We start from the raw sequence: 19240 nt of genomic DNA, 5'->3' as shown, positions 1-19240 counted from the left end.
GCGTATTCCAACTTGCGCCTGCGAATTTCCTAACCTCATCATCCCACCTGACTTTCTGCCGTCCTAGACTACGCTTCCCTTCTCTTGTTATCCATTCTGTAACCCTAATGGTCCACCGGTTATCCATCCTACGCATTACATCCAAATATATGGAAATATAACTATGGGTGGCGTTCTTCTTACCGCTGGTGCCACCGATGCTGCCACACGGTAGTACCATAACGCTGTTTGGGTTTTTAATTACATTCTGAAGTTTTACATGCCAAACCGACGACATGAATATCAGGCAGTCTTTGGGTTTTATGGCTTTGTTTGATTACACAATCTTAGGAAGCGGCCTACGCAAGCGATTACATACAATGTGGTTTGACACACTGGAATATGATATCAGCAAACTAAATTTACAATAGTGCCTTCAAACGGAAACTGCAGTGCACAGTTACTGTTTTCCTAATTCCGATAAAAAATTGAAAGGGTATTTATATTCCTCTGAAAGTAACGATATCTTTCCCGAACGACGAAACTCATAGAGCAGTTGGTACACCGACACTGGTGTTTATTAGAAAAGAGAAGTAGGGCAAGGAAACAGTAGCATTCCCTCGTGCTTAAGGCTTTGTCACCTGCTCATAGTTGAAACATATTATGACATGCATTCCCAAGGCCGTTACGTGCGATATAAATTTTCTGCTTCCGCTCGTTACGGATGATGAAAGGCCCGTCCTACTCTCCCTCCATCTACCTTCCTCTACAAGCGTGAATGAGCTACTTTATCTTCTTGAAATACATGTGAATTAATCGCTAAGTCCCAAACAGTAAAACACCATCGCTGACTTTCGCTTTGCTTGATGAGGTGGAGTTTACATTGTGATCGCATGGCATTTACAGAATGTACCCTTGGCTTCAGCGGAACTGAAAGTATAAACAAAAAACGAAAAATTTCAGGTGGCTATACGCAGAAGTAGGTAATACTTCTGCGTCCACATTCTTTTGCGTTTACCTTATCATTTATTTGTACAGGTCAAATAAACCACAAAAAGATTACCTTATACATTTCTTTGGTTTTTTCTTGGCCTCATGATGTCTTATATATATATATATATATATATATATATATATTGTGATGTGGAAGTACGGCACCGTATCTAGGCTGCTTGGGCGAAGAGCGAGGTGGAAGAAGACGAAGTTGGCAGATAATAGAACAGCTGGCTAAATTTATTCACTTAGCACGTATATAAAATCTGCCCGACTCTTGGCCGATCCCCGTAGTAGGTATGCGCCAAAGATGATAAGGTCATCATCATCATCAGAACAGCTGGCCCAGGAACGGGTGCTGTCTCTGTGTGTCTCATTCCGTTACAATGGCGCAGCCGACCAACGATCCTCTGCTGGACGACCTGCAGTCGGCCAGCGTGTTGCTGAGCGGACGCACACTACCGCGTGCCACTGCTTCTACTACTCAGGCTTCTGCAACCGAGCTCATTACCGCTCCTGTCCAAGCCAGCACGCTGTCTGCAGCCGTCAACACAGCTCAGGTCAGCGACTCAACTGCCGTGGATATGGAAACTACCTCGGCGCCAAGGGACGCCGTACACGCTCCCTTGGGCTTTGCTTCCCGTACCGCGCCGCATGCGACCTCAGCATCGACGCCAGAGTTCATAACTCCTACCTCGAATGTGGTTTCCAGCAACCCCGCCGTATTCACACAGGCAATCGCTGCTATGACCAGGTACATCGAAGACGCCAACATCTCCGTCGTCGCAGAGTTGGCACGTACCGCGCTGCCTCCGCCATCTCTCGCAGAAATTCTGGAATTTCGTGGGTTTCCCGATAACCCGACTCTCTGGCTGCAAAAAATTAATGCCCTGGCCAGTCGGCACTCTTGGCCTGACGACGTCAAAATGTCGATTGCTGAGAGTCGACTTCGCGATTCCGCCAAATCCTGGCGTCGATACGATGGCTGGAATCACCAAACTTGGGCCGAATGGAGTGCAGCTTTAGTGCTTGCATTCAGCCCGCTCTCATCCACATACGATGACCAGTTCATGTGTATGCGGTCGCGCCGACAAGCTCCCACTGAAGACGTCACCAATTACGTCTACGATAAGCTCCGACTCCTCAAAGACTGTGGCCTCACATGGCCGTCTCCAGCTGCGCGCCAGTACGTGATTGACGGACTGTGCGACCCTACTCATGCTGCCACCCTGTCTTCTCAGTCTCTTGAGATAACATCCCTGGTTTTCGCTCACAAGGCAGCGGAACTGCAGCAGCGTAATCGACGCCGTCTCACTGTCAGCGTGCCGCAGGCCGGACAGTCAGCACCCTTCTCAGCGCACCGGGGCTGCTTTTCTTGCGAACGTCTTGGACACCACGCCAAGGAATTCCGCCAATCGCCGCAGTTCCTAATTCAGTACCAGGCCCACCCAACTCCACTGTTACCAGTACATGTCGAAGGAATAGGCGACTTGTCCGCACTCATTGATACCGGCGCCGAGCGGACGGCACTGCACCAGCGTCATGCTCCCGACACCATTTCCCCGTGGACGCAGCCTCCAATCCACGAACTAGGAGGTAGTGTGATGCCAGTGGGCATGCTCGACGTTCCCGTTCCCGTCTTCGAGGACCTGCCTACCGACATGATTCTCGGATCAGACTTTCTACTGTCCGACGACATTCAACTCACCATCGATCGCGGCCATGTCCAGCTCCGGCCTGCGTTAACTGAGACTACTGCGATGCCCCAGCCAACGCCGAGAGGTGACTCGCTTCGTTCGCTTACATTAAATTTGATACTGGCTCGCCATGAAGCGGTGTTCGCTTACACTACCGCCGATCTCCCGGGCACAAAGATGTTCCTGCATCGAATACCGACAGGGAACCATTCTCCGATATGCGTACCATTGAGAAGATACGCTGAGAGGGAGCTCTCCATGATCGCAGATCAAGTAGGCGACATGCTCGCCGCAGGCATAATTAGGCCTTCATCAAGTCCGTGGGCAGCGCCCGTCGTGCTCGTGCGGAAGAAAAACGCATCCATGCGTTTCTGCGTGTATTACCGGCAACTAAACAAGTGTACGACGCCCGACTCGTGTCCCTTACCCCGCATTGACGACGCTATTGACACAGTCCGCCACTGCAGGTTCTTTTCGTCGCTCGACTTACGTGCAGGGTATTGGCAGATCAACGTCGCTGAAGAAGATACGTGCAAGATAGCCTTTCGCACTCCATCGGACTTGTATGAATTCAATCGCATGCCGTTTGGGCTGCGAACGGCCCCTAGTACATTTCAGCGCGCGATGAATTCAGCCCTAGGGTCTCTGAAGAACCGAGCATGCGTGGTCTACTTAGATGACATCCTGGTTGTTGGAACCACCGAGAATGAACACCTTCGCAATTTAGATGAAGTGCTGTACAGACTTTACGAGGTGGGGTTTCGCTTAAACCGCGAGAAGTGCCAGTTTGGTCTTTCTAAGATAGCGTACCTTGGACATATTTCCCCTGACGGTATTCAGCTACTCCCGGAGCGCATAGCGGCAGTGTCGGAATATCCCACACCAACCTGCTTGAAACAGGTTCAGTCATTTATGGGTATGGCCTCGTATTTGCGCAGGTTTATTCCACACTTCGCTTCGATCGTAGCTCCCTTGAGTGATCTCTTTAAAAAGGACGCACAGTTTAAGTGGGGCGCCGCGCAAGAAAACGCTTTCCGGACGATAAAGCAAAAGCTCACTGTCTGTCCAGTATTAAGCGACTTCAATGATGACTGGACCACTGAAGTGCACACCGATGCTAGCCCAGTCGGTCTAGGGGCAGTGCTTGTGCAACGCGATCCTGATGGCGTCGAACACATCGTTGCTTATGCCAGCCGAAAACTCTCCGACACCGAGCGCCACTATCACTCGCATGAGCTGGAATGTCTGACAGTGGTGTGGAGCGTGCATGACAAATTCTGACACTATCCGTTCGAGCGCATATTTACCGTGGTAACTGATAATTCTGCGTTAACGTGGATGTTCTCTAAGCAACAACTAAAGGACAAATTCGCCCGGTGGATTATCACGCTTCAAGAATATGATTTCGACGTGCGTCATCGTGCCGGGGTCTTGAATAACATCGCCGATGCCTTATCCCGCAATCCCGCCGTGTTAGCTTAGCTTTAGTGAGTTCAACTGCGGGTCGATGATTGCACCGTGTTGGTTCAGGACGTCCATGCCTGGAATGACGTCGTGTGGACACTCTTTGAGGATAACGTAGGTGGCAGGGTATATGCGGCCATGGACGGTAATTCTTGCCGTTTAGACACCACTCGGCGTTATCAGGTGTCCTCCAGCGGTTCGAACTTGAGGGCCTTCCCATGCGAGTCTTCATTTTTTTCCACTAGGCGTCGATGGGTCCACTCATGATGTAGTAGTCGGCTACTGTGTCGTCTGAAGTGGTAAGTGCGTGGCCGCCGAGAAGTACGTCCAGATCAGTTATTATTTGTTGTGCGTTGCAGTTTGGTCTTGACGTCAGATCACGACTCCGCCGTATTGACCAGTGGCTGGAGCGTCGCGTCGTCAGGTCTTCTTTTATCGGCCTATTCCTTGCTTCCAGGCCTTGTCGAGATGTTGGCGTTTCGTTGATAAGTCATCCAGACAGTCTTTTGGGCGTCTTCGTCGGTAGCAGAGGACCTTCGTTAATTGGAGCTTCGATCTTGGCGTTTCGGCGTCGTCCGCTACAAAAGCACCTCCACCAGGTGTCATGTTGTAGGAACCATCAAGAAAGCAGTAGCATAGCTGTGAATGACCAAACTAACTTTTATTGGGAGAACTTGTGCCCGAAAAACAAGTCACACTCAAAGCACAACAACAGCACCGAACACAGTCAGCGATCTTGAAAATCTGGATTGCCGGTCAAGCGTATCGGGTTTTCAGCATGAGTCATCGAAGGTACCAGAGTAATCGTTACGTTATATAATTATAATCACAAGATACAATTATATTAAACAAGCTGCGGTGACAACAGACAACAGATAGAACCATGGATAACATTCGAGATAGTTTCAGTCATGCAAGCGTGTCTTGCGCTGAGCGTTAACTTTAGGTTAGTATGTGAAATGCAATCCCCGAGAAAACGATAAATACGTACACGCGTAAATATTGCCTACAACTAAGTGCGTTTGCAGAGTAGTGTAAGGATGTCTGTACAACACTCGAAGCGTTCTTCGTTGAAAATAATCAATTGATGACATTTTTATTTGATTCTTATTGCTAAATTTGTTCGAGCGTGATATTAGAAAAATAGTCCCTTTACAGCTCGTAACAGTGCACCACATTAAAACCATCAGTGCTGAAGATACCTAATTATTCTATAAAGAAAGAATGCAGGAAGGTAGCTTGATATAGAATCTCGGGTGTTCCAGGAAACTAACCAGATCATTTGAGTGGCATATTGTTGCTTGCTCTGCTTCACGAAACTTTTAAGAAGGTTGGTCTTTAGCAGCACCTGACGTAGAAGCTGCCGCATCACTAACGCATTGTTTTCGGCCTTTTCTGAGTGCACAATATCTCCAGCTTTATGTAAGTTACTAGATTTACAGGCGCCATGGCTCTCGGCGTCGCGAGTTAGAGTTTGTGTGCGACACTAAGCGTGTTCTACCTTGAGAAGACAGTGTAACGCCAAACATTTTTTTGTAGACTGGGATCATATCATGACGGTGAAAAAACATCAGAGGACTGCCAAGGGGATTCTTATATATTGGCCGCCGATATCACATACTCGAGACCTTTCTACTCTTACTGTACCAAGGCTGCCATTAATGAATTTTTGCGGTAAGTTTTCTAACATCGCTGTTTACATTTTTTGTGATGCAACAGTAGACAGGCATAATCGTGCGAGTCTGATGGCGTTACTCATCTGAGCTACAACAAGCACCAGTGGGGAAAATGATGGCGCAGTCGCCTTTAACATTACACATATTACAGCCACGCTGTTATTGCAGCTATAGATACACTTGAAATAAATTCTATGGAGGTTTTCTTGGCTCCCAGGAAGAAGCAAATAACGTCAGGATTTGGGAATTGGATTTGCTGGGTAAGGTCGCAGCAGCGAAGTGGGAGCAGAAATGAAGTCATGCAATTTATTGAGGCGCAAAATTAAAATTGCTATACACTCATTTTGTGTCTCATTAGAAGCGCTATATGTAAAACCTGTGGCCGATGTTCCTTTCTCCAGGGGAATTAAATGTGGCAGCGAGATTATTTTAGAGGATGACGATAGTATTATAAGTGATAGACTGACAAACTTGAAAACTTGCAGAATAATTGGCACCTTGGAAAATACCTTCAAAGTACTCGCTTGCTTCTCCTGTAGAATTATTTTATCAAGCGGGATAGAGGTCTAAATTCAGCACCGAAATTAAATTTGTGTGGGTAATGTACGATCAAAATTAAGGCAGTGTAGACTCACGACAGTATTTCTAGAAGGTGGCATATAGGAGCTTTCGAGAGCTTTATACTTTTGTTCTAGGCAGCGTTTCCAAGCTTAATGAAAGAAGTGAATGGAGCACCAAGTTTCTATTACAGCGTAAGCTGTTTTGGGCTCTTTCGAATAGCCGTTTCTGGCCGTGATGATGCCGCATCCGCAACCCCGTAGCCCCTATCGCGGGAAATGAGAAAAAAAGTACCTACTCTCCGCCGGGATCGAAACCAGGCCCGCTGCGTGGGAGTCGGATACTTTACCACAGAGCCTCGCAAGCGCTTGCTGTCAGGCAGAAGACATATTCCCTTTATACGCGACCTGCGCCTCTGCGCCTGCGCGCCTAGGCAGGCGCGCAGGCACAGACGACCCGAGCCTCCGACAGTATAGTGGCGCCATCTAGTTAACGTGACTGCAACCGCCGCGTGCGATGAGATGCGATTCAGACGCGATGCGATTAAGACGAGGCGCGCAATCAAGGCTATCTCGATGTTAGATGCGAGCCACGTATTCTGGGTAGCTCTTCGGTACACGTTATGGCGTCTCCTCGCAAGGTACGAACCGCTGCTCAAGAAGGAAATCGTAAAGCTGCGTGCGCGGCTGCAACCAGGCATCATCGGGCTCAGCAGACTGCAGTGCAGAAACCAATACAACCGCATCTCGCCGTCGCAGGGCGGACAGTTTCAATCGTTCTCGTCAAAATCGAGGCGAAGGCGCTTTGCTTGAAGACCTTGTTGTGCGTGGTGCCGAAATTGGAGCTACTCTTGCGCCATTCAACCAGCTTATGCTGTGACTATGCTGTGTGTGCCGCGCACGCCTGTAACTTTTTCGCGTAACGTTGGTACCAATGCTGCAGCAAAGCTGAGCGAACAGTGAAAGTGGTGGGTAATATCACGATTTGTATACTTGTTTTCCCGTCATTCGAGCTATTATACCTAGCTGATACCGAACTTTCCTGGTGTTTGTGCTATATGCGAGAAAAGCTTTAGTGCGGATATCTAGAGGTATTGTACGAAAACTGTTGGCGCGGTGCTTACAGAGCATATAAAATGCTTTTCAAATCTCGCGGGAATTCTGGCCCTGGGAGGATGAAATGTTTTGTCATGTGCGAGTTTGCCGAAAACGGGGTCGTGTGGTGCTTATTGACAGATCGTCGTGCAAAGGCCGTCGCGCGTGTGTCCGTTACTGCCTGCGCCGGAAGTCGCTGAAAGCAAACTTTAGCGCTTCCTTTCTTACCATGGTAACATAAGTGATTCTTAGGGCGCGTGAATGTTTTGGGAAACCAGGATATAATTTTAAACTTTAAAGAAAATGTTCTTCGTGGAAAAGAATATGTCTGTGGCGTCGCTGATGACTGCCAAACGCACACAATGTTTACGAGAACAGAATCCACATCAAACGCCTAACGTATTTTTGTTTGGCTCTCGCCACGGTCGCTTTGTGGCTATGGCGTTTCGCTGATCAGCTCGAGGCTACGGCTTCGACCCTGGCTGCGGTGCCTGCGATTTCGTGAGAGCGAAATGCAAAAACTTCAGTCTACTTAGGTTTATGCACATGGTAAATAGAACCATCTTCTTGAAGCTATTCCCCAGTCCCCTACTACTACGTGTCTCTTAATCAAATTTTGTATATTTCCATGCAAAAGTTCAGAATACTTACAAATTCCAAGTTTGGTTATGTGAGCTGAAATCTATCAACACTCCGTACTCAATTGATCAGAACATCTGCAAGCATCAACACTGCAGACAAGATAACGGCAACAAGCCACCTCGTGAGAATGCGCATGTCGGGTGGAGATCTCTACTAATAGACAATATATATTTTCTCTGGTCTATTTTCGCGGTTGTGAGCGCATTATATTGGACATAACGTTTCACAACTTCCAATATATCTTTAGTGCTGCCTTACTGGCAACTACTGCTTCCGCTTCACATGTGCAGAGTTACTGTGCTCTCGGTATTTGCCAATACTGTCCGTTAAGGTTTGTGTCCAAGCACTATTGCGGCAAGCTTCACATTGAGCTGGCGCCGGGTGTCTGCAAGTCGGCCAAAGGACACTTTTACAGAAATGCAGAAATAATTTTCATGTGCCGCAAACCGCCGATGACACGTTGGAGTAGGTTGGTGCACGACCGCGTGCTTGGTGTGAAATTTGACATGAGTTCTCCCTGGCTCTACTCGTATCGCCGCTATCAGCTGCGCCGTTCAACAAAGCAGTGCCCCGGGCGCCGTTCCCGGTGTCCACTCCGTCGCCTGATGACTGTGATTTCATGCTGCCTTTACCTTGACCTCATACCTTCGGCGCAACTCACTAATTTTCACCCGGCATCACCGGCAACGGCATTGTTACCCGCCTGCTATTTAAACAGCCATCCCGTCAATCGAAGCTTCACTGGGCACGGGGACACTGTTAGAGGTATCGTCTTGGTGCAGCGTTCTTTCGACATGAAACTGTGTACAGAATTTGCTCTCTATGGAAAGAAATCTGATAGCAGATGTTTAATACTTTAATAATAGTAGTAGATTATAATAAGAGTTTAATAATAGTAGTAGTGATAACAGATGTTAATAGCGAAACGTTGGGTGAGTGCTTCTCAATGTGATTTCTTTTATTATGCTGTGGAGACGTTCAAACTAACCCTGGCCCCGCTAAGTGCGCACCCACTCTGTCTGAAATTAATAACTTACCTGGTGACCCTGCCGAGCAAGTGACGGTTTTGTTCTAGCTATTCAAAAATTTGCACACCGGCTTGTCACAAAGCGCGAAGTTTCAGGCAGAATTCCCCGCAGACATAAAGTCCGTAAAATCCGTCCCAAAATACATTCACTGTGACATCACTGATATTCGCGAACGGCTAGGCGATCCAGAAACGAAGTAAGATTTTTTCTAACACATCTCAGAAGAATTTACATCAACTAAGGTGTCAGTAGAAGAATTGAAAGCTGAACAACACCTCTTACAATCGCGTCTGAGCGAGCTAGAAGGCAGACCTCTTCGGGATAACCAAATATTTTATGGTATTTTCGATTCTCACGAAAGATGGCTTGAAAGAGAAGAAAAACTAACAAATGAGACCGAGACTGTTTTTGAATCTTTTCCCGTTGAGTCATATCAACGAGCCGATTGCTTGGGCAATTTCGCTCCAAACCCGATTCTCACAAAACATGGCTTGAAAGAGAAGAAAAACTAACAAATGAGACCAAGGGTGCTATGCAGGATGCGCCGAGTTTCTCGTTCGCACGAGTTTTACCCGAGTTTGTTCGATGGCAGTCAGTGAACGGAGATAGCAAGGAACGTGCGATAACTAAAGTCCATATATAAGAAAAGTACCGCCATCCTTTGATAAACGCCGCTTCTCTCTCTCTCCTGCATCTCCGATTGGACGATGATAGCGCGCGCTTTTACTTCTTTATATTTTCTCCTCTCCTAAAGCAAGCGCTTTAGGAGAGGAGGCGGCGGAGGAAAGAATAGATGGCGGTACTTTTCTTATATATAGACTTTAGCGATAACAGCAGACAAAAAGAAATGTCGAGATAAAGCCGCGTATGACAACATGAAGGCACCCTGCGCAGAACAGTGCTTCCGCGCTTCAAGCACAGAGGACGGCGCAACAAAACGCGCCAGCGCCGCGTATTGTTATCAACGTACTATCGCAATTTAGCAACACCGTCACTGTACCGCTGTCTATCTGCACACTTGCCGTGAGCCGCTTGCCACGCCTTTCTCGGGCGCGTCAAGGGCGGGCCTCATCTTTCGAGAATTATCTTTCTATCCTCCGTCGAATGCGAACAGGACACATGCGGTGGATTCTTGCACCTACACTTTCCTTCAATCGAATACATTGAAATCCAACAAATAAAATAACAAACATTTTATTTCTTAAAGTATCGGTTTTTCGTTTTGAATGCTATAAATTTGTCATGACAAACGGACATCGAATGAATTATTAAATTTTGCACTTTTTTGCCGCGAGTGGCGACAGTGAGGCGAAAGCTTACAAGCGGATATATTCTAGACGGTCGCACGCACGAGGGAATTCATACGCCGAGCAGCCACCAGGGGCGCTGCAGTGCTATTCTCGATAAAATCGATGCGATAATGACGCATAAAGTCAGTCATGACAATGACCTGTCCATTCCCTGTCTACACTCTAAAAACAGTTGCACCCTTTGGGGCGTATTTTTGCCACAGAACAATAATCGTCATCTGACTTGCGTGGCTTTCCTTTCTTTAACGCTGTGCGCCCGGCACTTCTCGGTCCCGAACGACAAGAGCGTTATCAGCGTGACACAGCGTTCTCGACAGGAAAGTAGCAAGTGCAGTGTTTTCAAGATAGGAAACGCAAGCAAGACAGATGACGATTATCGTTGTGTGGCAAAAAAGCACCCCAAAGGGTGCAACTGTTTTTAGAGTGTATTAGGGGAATGGCAACGCAGCGCTGCAGCATGGCTGTTCACCGCAGGTGCTTTCACTGAGGCGGCTATTAAGGCCACCGCTTTACCAACTGAAAAAACACTCTAGCCATAGAGACGGGGGCAACGGCTGTCGCTGCAAAATTTCCTTGCGGTATTGTAGGGCCCGTAGTGACGCAGCACAGTGAAAATGCACCAGTTTATCTGCGTGCGCGAAGTCTCCGCGATGCATTGCGAAGAGCGTGCTGCCCAGCGACAGAATTCATCGCTTGTCACCGCTTGCCCAGTGAAGGTGCCTCCGTGCGCATGTACGCAGAATTTGAGTGTGTTGTTCACCCCAATGCGCTTGCCGATTGCCTCAGCTGCTGAGCTAACAGCGACCGCATATGGATACCGTAACGACAGCGCAGCAATCGCATTTTGGCGGGTGAGGGCTCTTGTGTGCAGTTAGGAAATTAGACTTCGAACACAGGAAGGTGTTGCAATTGTTTAGTGCGCCGTGTTTGTGATGAAGAAATGCCATCGCACTGGGGGTGTTTGCGCTGACCGCTGACAGCGTTTGCGATACTGCGGCTCGGATACATCACTGATCACAGAGCAGCCATCGAAAAGGACAGCTGCGATACGTTGTCGTTGGAAAACACTACGCACTGCTCAGGATCGTCGTCCACCGCGGCGCATCGACGCCTTGCAAGCAGCTACAGTGACCTGCCGATAATTATTTGCTGTGCGCTACGTCGCCACAATGCAGGCAATGAACCGTGTTGTGGGGCCATCACAGCCCAGGAAGATATATGCAATAAGCCAGCGAAAGTCCACGCTTTTTTTTATTGTGGTGCTCAGTACATCACAGATAACAGTGCGTTGTGCGTGTTTTATTTCGCTGGCCAAGATTGTTAATGCCTCTCAGTTCCGAACCACGTCGCTGTTGCCGAAAAATAAGTTGGGCGTGGCCCAACCGTGGTGAGTTACATGCCTCGCGCGGGGCGTGACCTATGGTTTAGATTGACAGGCGAACTCGTGCCAAACTCGTACATCGCTGAAACCCTCCCCGAGTGGAACTCGTGAACATGGCGGCGGTAGCAGCAGCCTGTGTCATCGCATCCTGCGGCAGTAAGCGTCAATATGACCGTCTGGACCCGTTCACCTACATGACCGACGTAGAGTTTCGCGTCATTTTTGCCTTTCCAAAACGTCAGTGCGCTGGCTATGTGATGAGTTAGGCGAAGGCCATCGTCTGAGGAGACAGCGTGGCCGGCAAATTATGCTTTCCGAGCACTAAGTGGTGTGATTAGGATGCGGAGGAAGAGTTCGTGCGATATCTTCGGCTCTCTCCTGTTTCAAGCGCGGCTCGTCCACTGCGCCCCAGCCCCAGGCCAGGTCCGGCGTCGTCATGGGAGTACTGGGGCACCTGCGAGAACCTGGGGTTCAACCTGGACCAACCAACCTGCGCAGGAGAAGAGGTCACATTATATTGGAAGGCTCAGAATGGACGCTGGGCTGCCTTCTGGTGCAACAGCTGCCGAAATCAGTTTTCGCAGTTACACGGTACCGCTGCACTGCACAGGCAGAGAGGCGAAGGAAGTTACATCGCCAACACGGACCACGTCGGCCATCCGAACAACCACCTCTCCAAGTAGCAAATGATTTGGCTCACGTACTGCGTGAGCCCAAGCATAGATATGTAGCTGTTTTAGGAGATGACCGGCGACTTCTTTCCTCTATCGGAGCACGCCATCGCTTACTGCAGGAACTACCCCCGTAAGTTCGCGAGGGACGAGCTGCTGGCGCAACCTCCACTCGGTGGCCCCGGGTAAATAGCGCAAATTGACGAGTGCCTTCTTCACGGCGAGCAAAAGTACAATTGAGGCCGCCTAATGTCGGGCGACAACTTTCCGCCGAGCCACCAAAATTACGGCGGTGTTAAAGATGGTGGCCCATGGGTCTTCGGCATGTTCTCCGCGACCAGAGGGGACCTGCGACTTTCAAGGTCGACCGACGAAAGGCGGCGACGATAGGCGCCATTATTGCAGCCAATGTTCAACCGGAGACCATTATTCATAGTGACGAATTGGCCGCATACAAATATATCCCAAACGCAGTGGATCCTAACGGGGCTATGCCTCAATCTGCATTGAGAGATAGTCAACCACAGAGTGAACATTGTGGACCACATCACGGGCGTTCACATGCAAAAAATAGAGTCATTGTTAAAAAGTAAAGCGCCACCTCGTCAGCGGTGGGTACAGGGTAACTCCAGCGATGCTGGAGTCCCACCTGGGATGGATATGGTGGTACTCAACCACTTGTGCTGTAAAGACCCTCTCTTGCGTTTGTTAGAAACCACGGATCACTCGGGCTACCCAGTACAAAGAGTCCTTCTTGCGGCTGTTAGAAGCCATCGCTCGACGCTTGCCAGTATGAAGGTACATCGCAAAGTAAAAGAAAATAAAGCATAGTTTTCTCACCCTTGTATGAGTGCTTTCCAGCATTCCTGAGTGCTTACACGGTAAGCGCGCGGCAAACCCCTTAGGCGCTAGCTGACGCTCACTTCGTCTCGCAGCTGGGGCAGCTGGGGTGCCTCGATGCGCGCGCGAGGCACCCTACTCGCAGCCTTTCGTTAGCAGGAGCAACGAGCGATCTGTTAAAAGCCCAGTGTGAAAACCAGGCGCACACCAATCTGTGCTCGGAAATGGGAGCGCAAGCACGTAGCGAGCCGCACCAATCCAATCCAGAGCAAAGAGAAAGATCAACCAGCGATCTGTTGAAACCCCAGTGAGAAAAACAAGCGCACACCTATCGGTGCTCGGAAATGCTAGCGCAAGTACGTAGCGAGCCGCGCCAATCCAATCCAGACGAAAAACGAGGAGAGCGAGCGTACCCTCGTGGTATAACGCGAAACGTATTAAACTACAAAGTAGTCTAATACACATTCAGTGTACATCTTGTAAACTTTAAAATGCTTATAACTCACACAAATGTGACTAATATAATTGTACTAAATGCATTTATTTTGTAACTTGCTTGTGCCTGTAATGCACTCAGTGGAACGACAAAGAAGAGAAAGATGTAGAGCCTTGAAGTTACTGGCACATACCGAAGAGAAGAGAAAGAATGCACGACCATGCACCGACCGTATGATCACGTGAGCCCCAGTTTCGTCTACCGCCCATATGGCAACGCCCAAGAGATGATAGCCACCCAGAGTTAATCTAGATAAACCATAAAACTGGATGCGGGCCGACGGACAAACTTTGTCTTGTTACCATTTGTTCTTTCGTCTTGGGGTGTCGCCAGAGCTCGTGAAGATCCGGAGTTTCGCCAAACTCGGCGCATCCTGCATAGCACCCCAAGACTGTTTTTTAATCTTTTCCTGTTGATTCCTGTGAACGAGTCCATTGCTTGGACAATTTTGCTCCTAACGAATGCCGTCCCCTTGTAGCGAAGTTTTCTAACTTTAAAATGAGAGATAAAGTGCTTTTATTTCGCAGTCAGCTGAAATCAAAGGAAATCACAGTAAGCGACGACTCTTAAGTTGCTACATGGATCGCGCTCACGAAAGCTAAAAGATTTCGCTACATCTAAGCCAGAGTCTTCAAAATTCAAGTTAAAATACGATAAACAATTCATAAATGACAGGTTGTGCTCATACGACTCGATTTAGGACGGCGCTGAGCTGCCATCTGAGCTGCCATCTGAGCTACCATCAGACCTGCTAGCCGCCTAGTTAGCTCAGATGGTAGAGCGGCTGCCCCGGAAAGGCGGTGGTCCCGGGTTTGAGTCCCGGACCAGGACGAATTTTTCTTCAACTGCGAGGCTTTCTTTCGAGGAACCCGGTTGGGTTTCAATTGTAGCAAATTGCTACATTTGGGTGGATGTCTCAGTTTCCCTTTAATTACTTATCTCCACCTAGCGGATTTCCGCTGAACTATAACATCAAACACTTGCCTTTGCTTCGAGTTGTCGACAAATTCGACTTCGCCCTGCCACCTGCTAGCCGCCTAGTTAGCTCAGATGGTAGAGCGGCTGTCCCGGAAAGGCGGTGGTCCCGGGTTCGAGTCCCGGACCAGGACGAATTTTTCTTCAACTGCGAGGCTTTCTTTCGAGGAACCCGGTTGGGTTTCCATTGTAGCAAATTGCTACATTTGGGTGGATGTCTCAGTTTCCCTTTAAGTTCACGAGAGATACGGTAAGCGGAACTTGAAGAATAACGACTATAGCCATTATATCTGAGGAACTGCTTTATTTATAGCAATCTCCGGCTGTTTCGATGGTCAAATTCTGCACTGACCTGCTGATGGTTTAGATAAACATGATAATATAAAGTCCAGCACGTTATAACAACACCTAAAACTGAGGAAGGAGGAATCCACATATTACACTCGCACATGGTGTGTGTGTGTTTTCTTTTTCAAAAAAAGGTAGGTCGTAAAGTTTTGACATACCTTATTTGTTGCATTTGCACAGAACCCCCCAGGCTAAGTGCTTGTTCCAAGATGACTACGTACTGGCAATAACAACCGATCCAAAACGTGACGAAGAAAGAGCTGCACAGTGTACCAGTCACTTGCCTGGGAGCGCGAAACTCCTGGGTACTGAGGTGAGATAACTTGTTGCATCAATCCTGATGTCCAGTATTTTACGTTCCACAGTGCTTTTTGAAAATGCACAGATATATATCGAGTTCATGATATTCACATGTGATAATGCGCGATGCAGGTTTGCCTAAATCAGGTTTCGGTGCTACTGATTGTCAAAAAGGAACGAGGACGAGCTAGATGCACATCCTGTGCCTTGTCTCTTGTTCACCGTTTGATCACAATACGCGTCTGTACATTTTCCAAATCCTGATAAAAATATCATGTGCTTGTACAAGCTGTGTGCATGAATGACAACGGCGTCATTAATAGCACTAATTCGAAGGAAAGAAAGCTTATAACTATGGGAATATTTTATTATTATCTGAAACTTTATAACGACTGGCGCACAGGTTAATATAAACGAACAACTGCAGCTGCATCTGGAATTGTACATTTCCCTGAACTACTGACAATACCGAGTTGCGAAGCTATTATCAATGTGAACGCATATGGAGGACTCAAAATTTTAATAACGAGTCGGTGTGTTGCATAGAATGTGGCATAAATTGGTGCCTTTAGAGCAGTATGAAGACAAACAACAGTTAAAACTTTGACGAGGACATTATATCGTCACGCCTGCGATTTGTAGTGATACATTTACGCGTGATACAAAGTGGTATCAAACATTTTAGAAGGTAGTTCGGTTTTCACGAAATATCATATATACATTCAAACACTGTCACGCGCCTACAAAACAGCGCTTGCAATGTTCCTGCATGTTTGCGAACGTATCCTGCAATTTCTTCCTTTGTAAGTAAGTATCATACGCCGTCCGTGCTTGACATCAGCAATCGTGTCAAAACACCACGACATTTTATTGCGTTCATTTTGCAAGACAGGGGGGCAAAATTAGCGGGAACCAAATCTGGCAAATGCCCCGTAATTCACATCTGTAGTCGCCCCCGGGGACGACACCTATTTGACCGTATGCGAGACTGTTTCCACTACCCAAAATGGGTGGGGCAAGTCGATAGCCCGATAGAAACATGTTGACAGCCTTTCAGGAGAATCACTGGATTAGGCATCGAAAATGTGTCCAAACTGGCCAGACAACCTGCATTGAATTTTAGTCAAGCATCAGCTTGGCTATAAAAATGAAGCAGGATGTTCTGAAAAAACCGTCTGGTCTGCGGTACACGAGAACATTGCTGTTGCTAAAAAAAAAGTTCCTTGTCAGTCAGCTCTCCGCACAACCGTGTTTTTCACAGAAACCAACATAGTGTCTCTTCCAGAAGCAACCTACTCGCTATATTACGTTCCCGCTGTCATCGGTATGTTCGAAAAGTTAACAACTTCTGAAATGTGGCTTCTTTGAAACAATATCTGCAGCCAATACAAAGCGCAGAAGGTACTCGAATTGTAAAGGAAAGGAGTCTTCGAGCACGCACTCGCAAATTGGAAGGAAAACGAAGAGCACCGTATTGCTGCGCTCATAACTATTGGAAGAGTGTTTGCCGTACACAAAAAGAACTTTCCTAAAACAAGTTCTAGCAAACGTGAAACGTCGACTGTAGCACTTCATCTTTGCGCATAGCAATTAAAGCTAACAACCACACCAGTCAAGCTACTTGCATATTTAACTTAGGTTAGACAGATGTTACAGTATACCAATGTCATATGGGATCCGTTTCAATCAGGATTAATAAACCGCATTGAGAAGATACAGAGAAAATCCGCAAGGCTCAATCTTTCCCGGTATCATCGTACTGACTCTGTTTCTTAAATGCTTCGGTTGCTTGATTTGCCTCCACTGTCTCAACAGCGGAAGTTGACTAGACGTAAATTTCTTTTTTTTTCTGTTATCAAAAGGACCACTTCAATAATGAAACCACACTCTGTCTTGCTTCCAGGCAGTCTAGAAACGTCAGGTCAAGCAATCATTGCATGTTCCCAATTCCAAAAGCATATCTGGACATGTACGCTTATTCAATTTTTCCGCGCACGATTAAGGAATGAAACAGCTTGCCGGCGTCTGTTTTGCAGTCGAGTAGCATCGAAGACTTTGAGGCACGCCTTAAAAACCTTTTATGAAATTAAATCTTAGCGGTGTCGTGCAAACTTTGTAACACTGTTCTAGAATACATACTGTAGTCTTTCTTTTATACTACTTGCGATATAGCACTGTCACAATGCTACAAACATGGATTTCTTAGCCAAAGTATTATTTGTATTTAGTTGTTTGTTTTGGTGGTTATTGCATTATATTTTTAACATTCATTGCTATATGTCATATTTACGTTTGTAAGGTGTTTACATTTTTTAAGTTGTGTGCCATTTTGCTATACCCACCCTGTTACGGCCAAGACGGCCAACAGTATTTGAAAAAATAAAAAATTGGGTGAAGGATAAACCGCGGCAAAGCATTTTCTCAGTATTCTAAACAGTCACATTGTTTTTCTAACGGCTCGCTGCTCGCCCTTCTTACCTTTATCATATTCGTGCACTCACTGCGTCTATCGACATATTGTTTCTCGAGTGTACGTTTCTGTGAAATATGCACCGAACTCTGTTTACTTATTTCCCTTAACGAGATGAGGAAGCAGCAGCCTTCCTGTGATTCACGAATGACTGAGACATTCACAAAATCGTAGCGTTGTTATACTACCAGCACACAGCTTGAGCTAAGTATCCTCTGGAGTGAAGTGAAAAAATTGTGCCATTTCCTGTAGCGGACGCAGGCAGCTCATTCTGTTTTAGTACAGTCAGGATGTTACGCAAGGTGAGGTTTCAAAAAAGACGTAACTGTTCAGAAATGTAACAAAGTATTTGTGAGCCAGAGTGTATCTCAACAGCAGTTGTGGGCGTGGTGAGCAGTGAAGATAAATAATACAAAAAAGGGAAAACAAGAACACAAACACCAACCGCACGATTTTCAGGATATAACGCAGCATCGCTTTTTAATTAAGCAACATCATTTATTGCCTTACAGCCCAACTGTAATCACTGCATTGCTCTTGAGTTACGTGATATAGTAAATTTCACCAATAACATGCTATAAACTTGAAAAAAAAAACATGAAGATATATCTCACGTACTTTTTCAATTTAAAGAATTAGTGAAACTGTGCCATAATTTTCTGTGTTGTAAGAAATTTTCTGTGTTTTTCATACAGAACATATACTTTTGATAAACCGTCTTGGGTACATAGGGTAATTGTAGCTTAGCTGGATTATTCCTACGGCAGACATTATTCGCTTCAGAAATTGCAATGTGTAATCAACTATTCAAAAAAGGTCAGTAAGTCACCTTGCGAATCAATAATTTAGCGTTCATATGACGATTTATTAATTGTAGCGGATAAAATTGCAAGGCATATTGTCACGTAGTAGTGACGCTGAAGAAAACAGTCGTAAAACTGTGTACAACGAAACTGGTTGTTTATTGGGCGAACCTGTGCCCACAAAAGCAAGGTACACTCAAAGCACAACGATAGCGGCGAACACAGTCGGCGATCGTCGAAAATCTGATCAGCGGCGAAACGCGTCGGCTTTTATACCTGAGTCATCGAAGGTTCTAGATTAATCCCTGATGCCCGCGTGTCTTCCAGAAACTTCTAGACAATTCGCGTCAGTCATGCAATCAGATAACATAAGCGTCGGTGAAAACAGGCAATGGAAAGAAGCATCGATAACGTTCTAGAAACTTCCGATACAGGCGCGTCCTGCGCCGAGCGATAACGTTTAACATTTGTTAGCCGGTGGAAAGCGGCCACCGGTGAAAGATAAACATCTATAC

The 19240-nt window shown here is 46.9% G+C and overlaps 2 long non-coding RNA genes across 3 annotated transcripts in view; one reads left to right on the top strand and one right to left on the bottom strand.

Annotated features, from left to right (window-relative positions):
• The window catches only part of LOC125940353 (uncharacterized), a 244257-nt gene that overhangs the window by 192849 nt on the left and 32168 nt on the right, over window positions 1-19240 (bottom strand). The window lies entirely within an intron of this gene.
• Window positions 15340-19240, top strand: part of LOC125940357 (uncharacterized) — a 102740-nt gene continuing 98839 nt past the window's right edge. For both annotated transcript variants that reach the window (XR_007463578.1, XR_007463579.1), the window contains exon 1: window positions 15340-15465. This is a non-coding gene — a long non-coding RNA (uncharacterized LOC125940357). The remainder of the gene's footprint in view (window positions 15466-19240) is intronic.

This window comes from Dermacentor silvarum, chromosome 9, assembly GCF_013339745.2.
Source record: "Dermacentor silvarum isolate Dsil-2018 chromosome 9, BIME_Dsil_1.4, whole genome shotgun sequence".
Taxonomy (NCBI): Eukaryota; Metazoa; Arthropoda; class Arachnida; order Ixodida; family Ixodidae; genus Dermacentor; species Dermacentor silvarum.
Note: the sequence above shows the minus strand (reverse complement) of the source record. Positions and strands in the feature narration are given on the sequence as shown.